Here is a 17,288-nt window from a genome sequence, read left to right as displayed (position 1 = left end):
GCAGATCTATTTTTAACTCTTTGAGGAACCTCCACACAGTTTTCCAGAGTGGCTGCACCAGTTCACATTCCCACCAACAGTGCAAGAGGGTTCCCTTTTCTCCGCATCCTCTCCAACATTTGTGGTTTCCTGCCTTGTTAATTTTCCCCATTCTCACTGGTGTGAGGTGGTATCTCATTGTGGTTTTGATTTGTATTTCCCTGATGGCAAGTGATGCGGAGCATTTTCTCATGTGCATGTTGGCCATGCCTATGTCTTCCTCTGTGAGATTTCTCTTCATGTCTTTTGCCCATTTCATGATTGGATTGTTTGTTTCTTTGGTGTTGAGTTTAATAAGTTCTTTATAGATCTTGGAAACTAGCCCTTTATCTGATAGGTCATTTGCAAATATCCTCCCCCATTCTGTAGGTTGTCTTTTAGTTTTGTTGACTGTATCCTTTGCTGTGCAAAAGCTTCTTATCTTGATGAAGTCCCAATAGTTCATTTTTGCTTTTGTTTCTTTTGCCTTCGTGGATGTATCTTGCAAGAAGTTACTGTGGCCGAGTTCAAAAAGGGTGTTGCCTGTGTTCTCCTCTAGGATTTTGATGGAATCTTGTCTCACATTTAGATCTTTCATCCATTTTGAGTTTATCTTTGTGTATGGTGAAAGAGAGTGGTCTGGTTTCATTCTTCTGCATGTGGCTGTCCAATTTTCCCAGCACCATTTATTGAAGAGACTGTCTTTCTTCCAATGGATAGTCTTTCCTCCTTTATCGAATATTAGTTGACCATAAAGTTCAGGGTCCACTTCTGGGTTCTCTATTGTGTTCCATTGATCTATGTGTCTGTTTTTGTACCAGTACCACACTGTCTTGATGACCACAGCTTTGTAGTACAACCTGAAATCTGGCATTGTGATGCCCCCAGCTATGGTTTTCTTTTTTAAAATTCCCCTGGCTATTCGGGGTCTTTTCTGATTCCACACAAATCTTAAAATAATTTGTTCTAACTCTCTGAAGAAAGTCCATGGTATTTTGATAGGGATTGCATTAAACGTGTAAATTGCCCTGGGTAACATTGACATTTTCACAATATTAATTCTGCCAATCCATGAGCATGGAATATTTTTCCATCTCTTTGTGTCTTCCTCAATTTCTTTCAGAAGTGTTCTATAGTTTTTAGGGTATAGATCCTTTACCTCTTTGGTTAGGTTTATTCCTAGGTATCTTATGCTTTTGGGTGCAATTGTAAATGGGATTGACTCCTTAATTTCTCTTTCTTTAGTCTCATTGTTAGTGTATAGAAATGCCACTGATTTCTGGTCATTGATTTTGTATCCTGCCACGCTACCAAATTGCTGTATGAGTTCTAGCAATCTTGGGGTGGAGGCTTTTGGGTTTTCTATGTAGAGTATCATGTCATCGGCGAAGAGGGAGAGTTTGACTTCTTTGCCAATTTGAATGCCTTTAATGTCTTTTTGTTGTCTGATTGCTGAGGCTAGGACTTCCAGTACTATGTTGAATAGCAGTGGTGAGAGTGGACATCCCTGTCTTGTTCCTGATCTTAGGGGAAAGGCTCCCAGTGCTTCCCCATTGAGAATGATATTTGCTGTGGGCTTTTCGTAGATGGCTTTTAAAATGTTGAGGAATGTTCCCTCTATCCCTACACTCTGAAGAGTTTTGATCAGGAATGGGTGCTGTATTTTGTCAAATGCTTTCTCTGCATCTAATGAGAGGATCATATGGTTCTTGATTTTTCTCTTGCTGATATGATGAATCACATTGATTGTTTTACGAGTGTTGAACCAGCCTTGTGTCCCGGGGATAAATCCTACTTGGTCATTGTGAATAATTTTCTTAATGTATTGTTGGATCCTATTGGCTAGTATCTTGTTGAGAATTTTTGCATCCATGTTCATCAGGGATATTGGTCTGTAATTCTCCTTTTTGGTGGGGTCTTTGTCTGGTTTCGGAATTAAGGTGATGTTGGCCTCATAGAACGAATTTGGAAGTACTCCATCTCTTTCTATCTTTCCAAACAGCTTTAGTAGAATAGGTATGGTTTCTTCTTTAAACGTTTGATAGAATTCCCCTGGGAAGCCATCTGGCCCTGGACTTTTGTGTCTTGGGAAGTTTTTGATGACTGCTTCAATTTCCTCCCTCGTTATTTGCCTGTTGAGGTTTTCTATTTCTTCCTGTTCCAGTTTTGGTAGTTTGTTGCTTTCCAGGAATGTGTCCATTTCTTCTAGATTGCCTAATTTATTGGCATAGAGCTGTTCATAATATGTTTTTAAAATAGTTTGTATTTCCTTGGTATTGGTAGTGATCTCTCCTTTCTCATTCATGATTTTATTAATTTGAGTCTTCTCTCTCTTCTTTTTAATAAGGCTGGCTAATGGTTTATCTATCTTATTAATTCTTTCAAAGAACCAACTCCTGGTTCTGTTGATCTCTTCCACAGTTCTTCTGGTCTCGATTTCGTTGAGTTCTGCTTGAATCTTTATTAACTCTCTTCTTCTGCTGGGTGAAGGATGATACAAGGATCTCAATCAAGATCATGACCTGAGCTGAAATCAAGAGTTGAACTTTAACCGACTGAGTCACCCAGCGTTCCTCACCAACCACTTTAAATGCTTAAAAGAATAATATACCATATTTTTAAAGAGTGGGAAGCATCTTTAGAATGGATTCAGAATTTCCTATGCAACATTTGTATTCTAAATATTTTATGTTGTGAGAAAGTAGTTAGAATCTCACTAGATTTTCCACTAAAGTCGGCTTCTGATAGAAGATGACTTTAAGCTCTACAACAGAATTGGAATATCTTTTTAGGTAATCCATTATTCTTGGATTATTAAGTGATAGCCATAATAAAAAAGCACTTCAGAACCCTATAATGGGTTCTTGGTCAAATACCAATGTAAGGTACAATAAGAAAGTATTGAGTGAGAACACAGAAGATTTTTAACTCTAATTTCATTGAAACCAACAGCTGTAATGTACTTCCCTGCAGAGTGAGTCAGTGTGCCCTGGCCTGAGTGTGTTCAGGGGGAGATCAAACCTGAGAGAATCTGAGGGCTGTGATCACTGAAAACAACTTAATCCTCCTCCTAAAGTAAGGGGTATGAAGAGGAAGGAGGCCCCGGGGAAGCAGTGGACATGACAGCAGTGTGGAAAAGATAATTCAGAGGTAAAAGATACATCATTATTCCTACTAGAAACACTTTCCTTTTCCCTGTTGCTGTTATCCTGCCTATCAGTCACTGTGACGTCTTGTTTGGTTTTTGCTTGCATCATTGAAGACCCTTAGGGAATAATTGCTTTTCCTAGATCCTTTAGAGGATAAAATAACAAAATAGTGTATTTCATATTCAATTTCATTGCTTTCTGCACAGTTAACCCACGCTGTGCTTGGCTCTTGACTGAATTTCTTTTCTCAATCTCTCAGTCAGGACCAGGAAGAGAAGTTTCCTCTGTTGATCTCTGTTGATGCCCTGGACTTGCTTATCACCTGGGGGAGCTCTGATTTGCCTGGATTCTTAAGTACTGTCAGAATTCATTTTCTTCTAGAGTAGACCTTTGGGGAGCTTCACTTACCATGGGAACAAAACCGCTGGGAAAAGAGTATGGGGACAGATTTAAAGATTCAGAAGCAAGGTCAGGCCTCAATGAAACTGCAAAGGTGGTTGTGCAGTCAGAGCCTTCAGTACTGTTTTTTCCTGTCCAGTCACATTCTCCTTTGGGTGGCTATTCTATGACTCCCAACTGACTTTCCTTCCCTGCCAACCCCCACTTACTTGTGAGTATCATGTTTTGATCATGCATTACTTATGCATTGTTTCCTTTCCAATGAAGACCATCTGGTGGGGTGCCCCACTCTTGGATTGACCTGTACTTCCACATTGCCTACCTTCTTTCCTTCATTGAAATCTGACTTTGCATTGTTTCCTTTCCAATGAAGACCATCTGGTGGGGTGCCCCACTCTTGGATTGACCTGTACTTCCACATTGCCTACCTTCTTTCCTTCATTGAAATCTGACTTTGCTTTCTCATAATATGAGAGCCTATTTGGTAATTACAAAGGGCAGCAGATCTGCTTTCTGAATTACACAGTGGCATGTACTAATCTGCACAAACGGATTAGTGTACTAGTTTCCATTGTTGCTGTAACAAATTACTGAAAATTTAGTGGTTTAAAACAATATAGCTTTATTCAGTAGAAATCAGAAGTCCCAAATCAAGGTGTTGGCAGGGCTGTGCTTCTTCTGGAGGCTTCAGAAGAAAGTGTTTCCTACCCATTTTAGCTTCTAAGGGCTGCCTGCATTTCTTAGCTTTTTTTTTTTTTTTATTCCTACTTCCTCCCTCTGTCCTCACATCTATCACTCACTCTGATCTCCTGTCTCTTCTTGTAAGGACCTTAATGGTTATATCAGGCCCACTTGGATAATCCAGGATAATCTCCTTATTGCAAGATCCTTAACTTAATAGTACCTGCAAAGTCCTTTTTGCTATAGAAGGTAACATACTCACAGTTTCCAGAGATTTGGGATGAGGACGTCTTTGGGTGGCAGTTATTCAGCCTGCAAGTAATATTCAGTGTAGATACTCCTTTAACTCAGTGTTTCTCAAAATGAAACAATATATAGACCCTTTTTTTTTTTTTTAAAGAGCACTGCTTTATTTATTTATTTATGATAGTCACAGAGAGAGAGAGAGGCAGAGACACAGGCAGAGGGAGAAGCAGGCTCCACGCACCGGGAGCCTGATGTGGGATTCGATCCCGGGTCTCCAGGATCGCGCCCTGGGCCAAAGGCAGGCGCCAAACCGCTGCGCCACCCAGGGATCCCCTATAGACACTTTTTAAGGAATAGAATTTTATAGACTTTGCCCTGGGTTGACTTAGACTTATGTTTATTAATTTGTTACATGAATACATATAAACATTAAACTGCTTATAAGTGCTTCATGTTTGTAGCTCTTCTATGAAGATAAAACTAAAACAAATTTAAAAATTAATTTTAATCTATAAGTAAATAAAATTCAATTGAAGTACACTAATTTAATGTGACAGAGGATGTGGTTTCACTGGAAGTGGAATTGCTGAGAAAATTTGAGCATGGTGCTGACTATGGGAGTTAGATTTCTCCTGAGTTTAAAATGCCTATACTGTTTGTTGTGTGATGACTCAATCCTTCCTTCTCTTCCCATACAGTCATTGTTCACAGAGGATTCTCTGACTTAATTTGGATTTTACCTTTCTTGAATACTTGCTAATTTTCTTATTTGCCCAAGACAATGAAAATATTACTATGGATCCCAATAAAAATACTGGCTCTGAATTTGCAAAGCAGTACTTGACTAGATAATGGTCATCCAGGAGATCCAGGGTATGCTTTCTTAAAAAAAAGAATTTTGAGGGTGCCTGGGTGGCTCAGTAAGCAAAGTATTTGCCTTCAGCTCAGGTTATGATCCTGGGGTCCTGGGATTGAGTCCTGCCTTGGGCTTCCTGTTCAGAAGGGAGCCTGCTTCTCCCTTTCCCTCTGCCTGTTGCTCCCCCTGCTTGTGCTTTCTCTTCTCTGTCAAATAAATAAATAAATAAATAAATAATCGTTAAAAAAATTCATTATTTGTTTATTTATTTATTTATTTATTCATTAGAGACACACAGAGAGAGGCAGAGACACAGGCAGAGGTAGAGGCAGGCTCCCTCCGGGGAGCCTGATGTCGACCGCAATCCCAGAACCCTGGGGTTTACAACCTGAGACAAAGGCAGATGCTCCACCACTGAGCCACCAAGGTGCCCTAAAAAATTGAATTTTTGAATTGAAAAACCAGTTTTTTCTTAATGATAGAAATCACAGGCAGTGGAGGGAGCATTTTTCATTGAGAATACTCTTTCAGACTATCCATTGGAAGAAAGACAGTCTCTTCAATAAATGGTGCTGGGAAAATTGGACAGCCACATGCAGAAGAATGAAACCAGACCACTCTCTTTCACCATACACAAAGATAAACTCAAAATGGATGAAAGATCTAAATGTGAGACAAGAGTCCATCAAAATCCTAGAGGAGAACACAGGCAACACCCTTTTTGAACTCGGCCACAGTAACTTCTTGCAAGATACATCCACGAAGGCAAAAGAAACAAAAGCAAAAATGAACTATTGGGACTTCATCAAGATAAGAAGCTTTTGCACAGCAAAGGATACAGTCAACAAAACTAAAAGACAACCTACAGAATGGGGGAGGATATTTGCAAATGACCTATCAGATAAAGGGCTAGTTTCCAAGATCTATAAAGAACTTATTAAACTCAACACCAAAGAAACAAACAATCCAATCATGAAATGGGCAAAAGACATGAAGAGAAATCTCACAGAGGAAGACATAGACATGGCCAACAAGCACATGAGAAAATGCTCCGCATCACTTGCCATCAGGGAAATACAAATCAAAACCACAATGAGATACCACCTCACACCAGTGAGAATGGGGAAAATTAACAAGGCAGGAAACCACAAATGTTGGAGAGGATGCGGAGAAAAGGGAACCCTCTTGCACTGTTGGTGGGAATGTGAACTGGTGCAGCCACTCTGGAAAACTGTGTGGAGGTTCCTCAAAGAGTTAAAAATAGACCTGCCCTACGACCCAGCAATTGCACTGTTGGGGATTTACCCCAAAGATTCAGATGCAATGAAACGCCGGGACACCTGCACCCTGATGTTTCTAGCAGCAATGTCCACAATAGTCAAACTGTGGAAGGAGCCTCGGTGTCCAGGTGTTCATCGAAAGATGAATGGATAAAGAAGATGTGGTTTATGTATACAATGGAATATTACTCAGCCATTAGAAACGACAAATACCCACCATTTGCTTCGACGTGGATGGAACTGGAGGGTATTATGCTGAGTGAAGTAAGTCAATCAGAGAAGGACAAACATATGGTCTCATTCATTTGGGGAATATAAATAATAGTGAAAGGGAATATAAGGGAAGGGAGAAGAAATGTGTGGGAAATATCAGGAAGGGAGACAGAACATAAAGACTCCTAACTCTGGGAAATGAACTAGGGGTGGTGGAAGGGGAGGAGGGCGGGGGGTGGGGGTGAGTGGGTGACGGGCCCTGAGGGGGGCACTTGACAGGATGAGCACTGGGTGTTATTCTGTATGTTGGCAAACAAATTGAACACCAATAAAAAATAAATTTATTAAAAAAAAGAATACTCTTTCAGGTTAATCTTTTATCACTTAAGTTTTAAGTTTTTAATCTTTGTAGAATTCACTAAAGCTCTTGAGGGGAGTACCTTATAAGACTATTCTTTTAGTAATCTGTGACTATATATTTGATAGGAAAGAAAGGTTGTTTACAAAGGAGAGAGCAAGGGATAGACAGAGTGAGAATGATGTGTGGGGTGATGAGCTGACAAGAAACTGTAAATACATGAGAGCCCTGGTTTCAATTATGGTGAAGAGCTTTGCTCTTGCGTTACATGATCAGGCCCGGAAAGATAGAATTTAAATGTACTCATAGTCTGGAGAAGGCATGGGCTCCCAATCCTGGCTATAGCTCTTTCTGTGGTCTGACTCTCACAAGGCTATTATTTCCTTGGTTTTCTCCTCCATTAGTGAAGGTTGATAGGATGTGATTTCACAAGCTTCTGGTCCAAAATTCTCTTGTTTGCTGAGCTCCATGTTGTTCTGAAAACATTAGTTACAACTTTGTCTGCTTTCTTCCGGGAAAATTCTGGTCTGCAGTGGAATCAGAGAAGTTGATTAGAAATTCTGGGTGTGGTAGGAAATGCACACCTCTATTTCAGTCCTGCTGAAATTCACTGGCTTCTGATTTCTAATTTGCTTTAGAAAAAAAAAAAAAGATAAGTTTAACATTTCTACATTCCCACTAATTGGTTTTCCCTTTCCCTTTGATTGGCTATAAAGGCTGCTGCTGTCATTCAGAAAGAATTTTGTTTTCTTGTGAAACAAAACAATTACTTCTGTAATGGAAGAAAGAGATCTTGAAAGAAAAATCAGCAAGGTATACACATTTATTGCTGTTGCATTTGGACTTAGCAGTTAATGTATACTTGAAATCATTATCTATATAAGATTTATTACAAGTCATAATCTCATCAAAATCCTATCCGTTACACAGAATTGCCTGAATTCACTTCCTACTGGTGAATTTACTCACTTTTCCTTTCATGCTTTTTAAGTTTTCAACTCTCAGCTTTCTTTTTTTTTTTTTTAAGAGAAAACCTTTTTAAAAACTTAATTTATTTATTTGGCAGAGAGAGAGCACAAGCAGGGGGAGGCTATAGTGGGAGAAGGAGAAGCAGGATCCCCACTGAGCAGGGAACCCGATGTGGGGCTCCATCCCAGGACCCTGGGATCATGACCTAAGCTGAAGGCAGATGCCTAACCCACTGAGCCACCCAGGTGCTCCTCAACTTTCAGCTTCTTAACAGAATGTGGCATTTCATTTTTAAGAGTTGTTTATCCGGATCATCATGATGTAATTACAATGGAAATATATTGTTTGTGTACACAATTAATATTTAGTGAATGAATAAACAAGTGAATGGTGCTAAAAAGCTGATTTTTGAATCTTAATTTCATGGATTGCTTTGATGCCCATTATATGATTTTATTATAAGTAGATTCTACCAGAAACCAAGGGAGGTTTGAGAAGAGATGAAGTGGGATGAGGATGTGGTGGGGGAGGAGCAGGTATGATGCTTTAGTGTAGTACTGAGATTTTTTTTAGAGCACAAAAGTAACAACAGGACAAACAACGTATTCACCAGAAATTATTATTTTGAACATTTCTTTTTTCATATTTGCTTTAAGTCTGTGAATCTTAACCAAAAATTAAAAGAAATAAAATTGAAGTGTCCTTTTGCTCCACATCCTGGCCCATTCCCTTTTACTCATCATCTAACTGTAGCTACAACTGTGGATTTGATGAAAATCCTTCCAGTTTATTCTTTTATATTTATGTGTGTGTGCGCACAGGCAGATATAATGTTACTTTCTAGCTTGCTTTTTTAAGTTAGATAAATGCAAGCATAGATAGGATTCATAGGAGAATGATGCTTTTTCCTCCTTTTCCCCTTCTTTTTCTGTTTTTGGTTTTGAGTTTGTTTTCTTTTTTTCTATATCTTATCTCCTATAAGTGAGGAAGACATGTTTTTCAGGACCTAGTATTTTCTTTCTTCATTTTTAAAATTTTAAGTAGGCTCCATGCCCAATGTGGGGCTTGAACTAAAGGCCTGGAAATGAAGAGGCACACACTCTACCCACTGAGCCAGCCAGGTGCCCCCAGGACCCAGTATTTTCTTAAAAATATACTTTTTTTTTCTACTTAGGAATAGAATGCAGATTCATTCAGAAAACTTAGAAAACATCACCAGTGCACAAACTGGGAAACCAAGGGAGGGTAGTAAATTTACTGAAACTCCTGCTAGCTACAACCAGTTCCTGTTAGCATTTTGATTTACAGCACTTGCTAGAGCCTGCATCTCATACCACCCCGTTTTTTACCTGGAAAAACTCTTCAGGAGAGTCCTCAGTACTTATTCTCTGTGGTTTTCTCTCCTCCCATTCTCTCTGCAATCTGCAGCCACGGTTTCTTCTCCGACACACCACCTGGATCCTCACTTCCAATGCTCAATTCTCTGTCCTCTTCCTATCTGCTTTATCAGGAGCTCATGATGCCCTTGACCCTGGAGTCCTCCCGCTTGGCTACCTCATACCCTTGCCCTTGAGCAAACCATGTCATCTCCAAAGGCAAAAATAACCCAGAATCTGACCCTTCTCAACCCCTGTATCACCCCTACCCTAGTGCAAGCATGATCATCACTGGCTAGGATTATTGCAGAGACCTCCAAACCCCTCCCCTGCTTTCACTTCTTCCCAGCACCTTCTCAACGCAGCAGCCAGTCACTCTTTTCATCCTAATAACCGATCATATCCCACAGGTATTCAAAACCCTCCCTTGGCTGCCTATCTCCCTATGAGAAAACTAAACAATGATGGATGGCTTACATACAGGGGAGCTTCTTCCCTGGCAATCCCTGCTTGCCCCACCCTGTTTTATTTTTCTTGATAGCAGGTAATATCATCTGAACATACTGTATATTTACATGATCATTTGTTTATTTCCTGTATCCTGTTCCTAGGATCTAAGTTCCATCAAACTGGGGCTTTTCTTTTTCTACCATTATTTCCCCAATATTTAGAATTGTGGCAGGCAACTAGTGAATATTTGTGGTATGAATAAATGAATGAATAACTTCATTACTTTTCATATCATATACATATATCATTTTGTATAAAAAGGCATCATTTAAAACGGCTTGTTTTTTTATAACCTTGTATGTTGTCAATACTTGCTGTATCAAGAATATTTTTCTATAACACTTACCATAATGGCTCTTTGATATTCTACTTTAGAGTCACATGACAATTTACTTAATTTCCTGTTAATGCACATTTTGATGGTGTACAAAGTGTTGTAATAAATGACACCTCAGGGAAAGATGGGCACTTGACAACACATCCCTCTCTTGCATTCTCTCCTCCATTGTGTGGAATAACACTGCAACTAGAGCAGGTGAGTTGGCTGGCCTCAAGTTCTCCCTTTGGTATTGACAAGCTTGCAGTATCATTTCTGGGTCTCCAGTCCGCTCACTCATAAACTTCACATAACCCCCTAAATATTGGTTGTCATTGTCCTTTTTCCACCTGGTGCATTTGAATCATACAAGAAACAAGTGTTGTCATTCTTTTCTTATTCAAAGCCATCATCCAATGTTGTGGAGTATTGCATTTCAATATTTCTAATAGGACATGTATCATGGGCTGAATCTATCTGATTTTTTTTTCCTCCCTTAAGAGATTTTGGCTGATTGTTCAGGAATATAGCTTTTTTTTTGTTTTGTTTTGCTAATTTCATGCAAACCCCTGCCTATCACTTAATCTTCAACACCTCTCAAATCAATTGATCAGAGGTAATTTAGATAAAGCATCTGCTTTCTCTTCCTTCCCAGTGATCAATAAGTGACTATTTAGGAATAATTAAGTGCCCTCACCTCCTAGCAGGCAACACCTCCAAGTCCTCAGTTACTGGCACACAAACTTGCTGCTATGACCCATGGAGAAATGTTCTCCTTAGGAGGATAAGCTCCTCAGTAATATGAGCCTGAGATAAATCAGTGACTCATTAGCTTCAAGAAATGTCCCTTTTCATCTTCCCAAGAACTATCCTTTGTATTTTCTTGCCTCTAATAGTTTAAGGAGATCCCAATTATTTTTATTTATTCACCCATATTGGCCAGTGTCAGATGGCCTTACTCAAAGTCTCAGAATAAAAAAAGTCTTTCAGGACTTAAAGGTGTTTTACATTATATTTATCTATAAAACATACCCAATTTAATTAATATATATGATAGACATAATGGTAATACTTCCTATTTTTATTGTTTTCACATCTTATAAAATTTTTCTGCACACTCTGAGTCATTTGTCCCTTGCAGCCTGAATATCTTTCATTCATTGGAGAGGAAGCTGGCTTTTAGAAAGGTCAGTGTTCTGCCCATTGTCACAGTTAGTGAGCGGTGATGTCAGAATTCAGATCCCAAACTGCTGGTCTAATTCTTCTGATAAAGCCTAGGTGCCTAGCACTATCTGGATGTTCTTTACCCTCCTGAGTATTAGAATCACCCAGGGAGCTTATTAAGGAACACAGGTTCCCAGGCTCACCCCTCCCAGGGATTCTACACCATTTGGTCTGTTGCATGGCCAGGAATCACCGTGTTTAAAAAAAAAAAATGCTCCCCAGGTGATTCTATCATGCAGAGGGCTCTCCAACTGCAGTCTCCCTTGGTAGTGATGAAACAATAGGCAGTCAGTCCCTAATCAAGAAAAAGAAACAGTTTGGCTCAAAAAATAGCAAAGAGTGATGACTTTATTTTGCTCTCCCTCTGTGTCACTGGAGAAAATCATGGGAGTTTAAAAGTCATCACAGAGACATTAAGCTTTTTATTAAGAATTATGGAATAGCAGAAGCTTCTAGCTATGGTATGACCCCCTCAGGGAAGATAGCTGCTTTCCTTCGACTGGCAGGTGACTCTGTTAACAGCAAAGTGTGGCCAATCAATACCTTACCATTACCTTATCTTGACCTATCTCCTTTTGATGATGCAAAAGAATATTAATCAAGTCTGACTCTTTTTTTGGTTCATCAAAAGACTTGACTCCAGCCAGTGAATCTTCACTCTTTCTTTAAAGTCTCAAAGTGCAAGAATTTGGCTGTTCTATTTGTCTTTTCTGTCTAATCTGGAATGGGTTCGGCACACATCCAAGGCTTCACCTCTTTGGCTCCTTTTCATACCCTGGTCTCAGAAAAGTGATGGAATTCTGTGCTGTATGCCCACCAGTGCTGTTTAATCTTGAGAGGGCTTCTCAGGGTTGGGTAGTTCCTGGTCAGGAGGACTACTCCATGTATATTTTTAAAGCACTGCTGATGCTTGATTCATTATGCCTTGCCTCGCCACACGAAGAGCTTCCTCAGAATTCCAGTCCTATGTTGTTTGTGTCTATTCATGAGTACTCATGTTGTATAACTGCCTACAATTTAAATAATTGGCTTTGAGGAGGCAAGAGGCACCCAGGCAAAACTAGGCCCAGTCTTTACAGCCATACCCACCTGCCTTGTTGGAATCATGGGGCTGCCACTCCTGAGCCTGGAGGTCTGGGCCAAAACACTTCAGCTTTTTGAACTTTTGTTTCTTCACTTGATTTAAGAATTAAACGAAATAATTGGTGAAGTGCCTGGCATACCATGGGTGTTCACAGTCTGTATTAGTCTGTTTTCCTAGATTTGATATTCTATTTTTATACTATAGCTGCATAGCTAAAGCTGCCTATGTTATCTTCTCCCCTTAGTAAGTAGGTCTATCTGGTCAACAATGCATTGGGAAAACTGGAATTCTATCTCTGATCTTTCTGATTCTCATGTAGTTTTTTAATGTTGGTGAGGACATTAACCAAGAAAAAATTCTTGAGATGTTTTTGGTGCAGAAAAGGTGACTTTATTATTAAAGCACGGGGACAGGACCCAACAGCAGAAATAGCTTCTGCCCTGGAGTTGTGAGGAGTGGCTGATTATACACTTGGGAGTCGGGAGGTAAGGAAAAAGAGGAGTTTCCAAAAGGACTTTCATATGCTAAAGAAGACTTTCAGGGTACCAGGGGCCTGGCTATTGTCAACCTAAAGTTTTTCCTTCTAGTAAGGCATTAATCTATTAAAGACAGTTGGGAGCTTCCAGGAGAATTTATACTCTGCCTGCCTAAGTACTTGTCAATGGGTTGCAGGTTATAAGGACATTTTATTTTATTTACATTTCCTTCTATGTTTGTTTCCCACATCATGAGGAGAGGGCGATGTTAGGGCTCCAGGAAGATGAGTATGGGTCTCTGGAAGTTAGACTATGGATAAGAATGCTTTTTCCTCTTAAATCCCTAAGCTATTGGTAAACTGGTGGAGACTCATGTCTTGCAGGACTGTGATATCTAGCAGTTAACCATTTGCTTTTCCCTTATCTTATTTTTAGGGCAGCCAGGAGTGTCTGAGGACTGTCACACAGATCCCACCTGTGAGTGGGGGTGGGAGTTGTGGGGTGTCAGGCTGTGCTTTGTCCTCAGCTTGCCTTTTGCTCTCTCATTAATTCCAATGTTGTTGCTTCTTTGGTAAGCATCTTCTGGCTTTTAGATAGGGCATCTATTTGGAGAATGTTAAAAGAGATGCTTAAACTATAATGTCCAAATTGTAACCTGCTTTTCATAAGCTCCAATCTTTGCATGAAACATTTGGATAGGGTAAGGGTGTGAGACATATGGTGGTATTGATGGTTTGGGTGGCATAGTTGTATATTTGTGCCTGTATTGGAGTGGGTATGTGTCTACAGAAGGAATGTGGTTATAATAACCAATTCACAAAACTCCTCACAATATCTGAGTGGCAGAGACCTGCATGTTGAGAAGCTCCAGAGAGTCTTTAAATAAGAAACTTCTCACAGGAGTCAAATATCAACAAAACATCTGTGTGCCTAATCAAGGAGGTCCAAGGCCACACTTAGTCAACAAGAAGAGTCCCTGTAGAAAGACATCACTAGAAGAAGTGCCATATGATTTATTTGCTATAACTCAATTTCCATCTGTCTCATAAAATGGATTGTGTACACATTGCACTCCAGGCATCCAGCCAGGGCAGAAGCATACCAAGGAGCAGAAAACTTTCCCCTCCCTTGAGTCGTTGTTGACATGCTCTGCTAAGAGCCAGGCATGGTCAGGGTGGTCTACAAGGAAATGCATTGGACCACTCACCGACATTGTAGACTTTTGGGAGTTGGCTAGATCACAGGCCTTTGAACAAGTCTCCATAGCAATAATGGGGGCCAGGTGGGTTTTGAGCATTCAGGTTTTTTTCCCAGAAATTCCTTTGACTTGTATTTACAGACTCCAGATGGTAATTTTGCCAGTTCAGACAAGATGGTATTCATAGTTGCATATATTTCTTATATAAATGAAGAATGGGCTGAACATAAGCTTTCTTGCTATAGTGTGTTAAAGCAAATCCAATGAAACTAAATCCCTTTGTCATTCTGTAAAGAGAGTGTAAAATTTTTTGGGGGGGGGTTTCTTTTCTTTTATTATTGGCATCAGCTAGGACTATATGTGGACTATATATTAGATGTCATGCACTGATGGACAGAAGAGGAGAGATATGAAAAGAAGACAAAGGAGAAACAGGAGCAGTGGTGAAAATTTGTAATAAAAACTCTTTTCTTAATTTATAGGTAAGTTTTGGCATTTTTATATCCAATGCCCTCTCCACCCCCACAAAGTTCCAACCAAAGGTACAGTGTCACCAGGTGACCCAGCCAGGTGTTCTGAGCTCCCCTCGCAGGCTGCTGTTAAGGCAGCTGGGGGGTTAATTCTTTTGTATGTGTTTTAAATTTTTTACTTTCTTTATTTAAATAATCTCTTCTTTGATTCTTAGACGTTCTGGTTCACAGAGGTGACTTATGGCCGAGAAAACAAAACAAAACAAAACAATGTGATCCTATAAAACCAAATCAATTGAGTAAGAACCAAAGAGTTCCTAGAGCCTTCTAAAAAATTGAGTTATTTTCGGTTGAGTACTGGCTTCTTCTTACCTTTTCTAGGTACCAGAAATCTTATCTATTTTGTTTCTAAAGCTTCCTTGTTTAGGTTATTGTAACATCATCAACAGATTTTAAGCAAATATTCCTGTAGGTTTCTTCAGACTTCCTCCTTTTATTTCTTTTTGTTAGGCACATCTAACAAGTCAGCTCCATAACATGCTTGCCATGGAGAAGGGAGGAAGAAGAAGTCAAAACGAAGGCATCCCCACAAGTTTTCATATTCTCTCCCCTGGAGCCACAGTGTTCTAGTGAGCATACTCTGCCCTGTTCTATGTGACTTGGGGCAGTTAGGAAACCACTCAGAGGTTTCACTCCCTCACTCATGAAATGGAAGTAATATACATATCTTTCAGCTTTCTCTGGAGGAATGTCATAAAATTATATAAAATCATGGTCCTACTCCTGTATGCTGAGAGGATGGGGTTTAATAAATATTACTTATATCTGAATCTGAGTGTCACAACCTCATGCTGAGGTGGGTGATAGAGGGGGATAGCTCTTGATCTTTGGGGTTGGAATATCTGCTGGAAGAGGGGGTTACCTCTCCTCTGGGATAGATTAGTCAACAGACCTCTCTGTGAGCCCACTGCTTGCTAGGCCTAGAGCAGGATGCTGAGGAAAGCAACAAATAAAAAAAAAAACCTGGGTCGCATGGAGCTTATAGCCTAATCCAAGAGAGGGACATTTAAATTAATCAATCAATCACCATCGAGATACTGAGGAAAGCAACTGAATCATGTACAGGGTAGGGTAGAGAGATAACACAAAGCAAAAGCAAGGGTATGGGTTAAATCTGGCCGGCTACATATTTTTGTAAATAAAGCTCATTGGAACACAACTATGCTTATTTGTTTGTGTTGTCTTCAGCCATTTTTGCCCTAAAATGGCAGAGTTGAGTACAGTCTGTTGTGCTTTAACATGGTACATGTTTCTAAAAATCACTGTGCATGCAAGACTGTGCAATAAAATCCTCAGGATATATGGGAAAAATGGCATTGAAAACCAAGTCAAACACTTGGTCAGGGACAAATATTGAAAATTGATAGGAAGCTGATAACATGGCATCACTATTTTACATGTGTTAAATGGTTAAGGAACATATACTACAATAAATATGGCAGTTTACCTGATATCTTCCTGAAGGGCGTCAGCCTTTGAGCTCTCCAGTGGTAGAAGGCTATCTGAAATCTAACGGGAAACTGTGCACCTGTTGATGATATGGCTTGGAGCAGACATAGTGACTGGAAGCAGATGATAGATGTTTGAGCTACTCGTGTGCATGCATTTTGCGTGTTCCTGCATGTCTTGCTTCAGCTGGGTGCAGTTATCTGCCTTCACTTAGTGTTTCTCATAGAGAAAATTGTACATAAACAAACATGAAATTTGTGTTTTGCTCATATTGTTCCCAAATATATTAATCACATTGGGACAAATTCATGTTTTTGAACCAAGTGTTATTGATTGTTGTTGGAACAGAGACCACATGGCCCACAAATCCTAAAAGACATACTCTTTTAGTCCTTTCTGGAAAATGTTTACTGACCCCTGGCACAGAGAAAGGAGGGGTTAACTCTGAGGTATCAGGAAGTTTCCCAGAGGCTGTCATGTCATGGCTGAAGAGAAAGAGTATGACAGGGTGACAGGAGAACAGAAACATTTTGCCATTTTTATTGTTATCTGATCCTATCTATACATTTCTTCATCTCTACCTCCTTTCCCAAGAGCACAGCTCTTCTGTGTTTTATATAGAGTGAACTAAGATAAAATGTCCTATGGGTCAGAAAATACTCCTCTGCTCTAGGAGCATTCCTAGTAATGTTTGCCACCAAAATACTCCTCCTAGCAGCCTGCATCTTGGAAAGACATGGCCCTGGCAATCCCTTCCTCATGGAAAAGCAAATGGATAATGAGGAAGCTCAGTTGAGTGGCTCATTAAAGTCATCATCACTAAGTTACATCATCTTCCCATTTACCACCCACTGTGTGAGGTCCTACTTCTTTCCTGGGGTCTGGTCCCCTTAGGCCTTTGCAGCTCCATCTCCCAGAACCACTTGGAACTACTCTCTATTCCCTCTGAGAATTAT

This window comes from Vulpes vulpes, chromosome 9 (assembly GCF_048418805.1).
Source record: "Vulpes vulpes isolate BD-2025 chromosome 9, VulVul3, whole genome shotgun sequence".
NCBI classification, from domain to species: domain Eukaryota; kingdom Metazoa; phylum Chordata; class Mammalia; order Carnivora; family Canidae; genus Vulpes; species Vulpes vulpes.
This window is presented reverse-complemented; position numbering follows the sequence as displayed.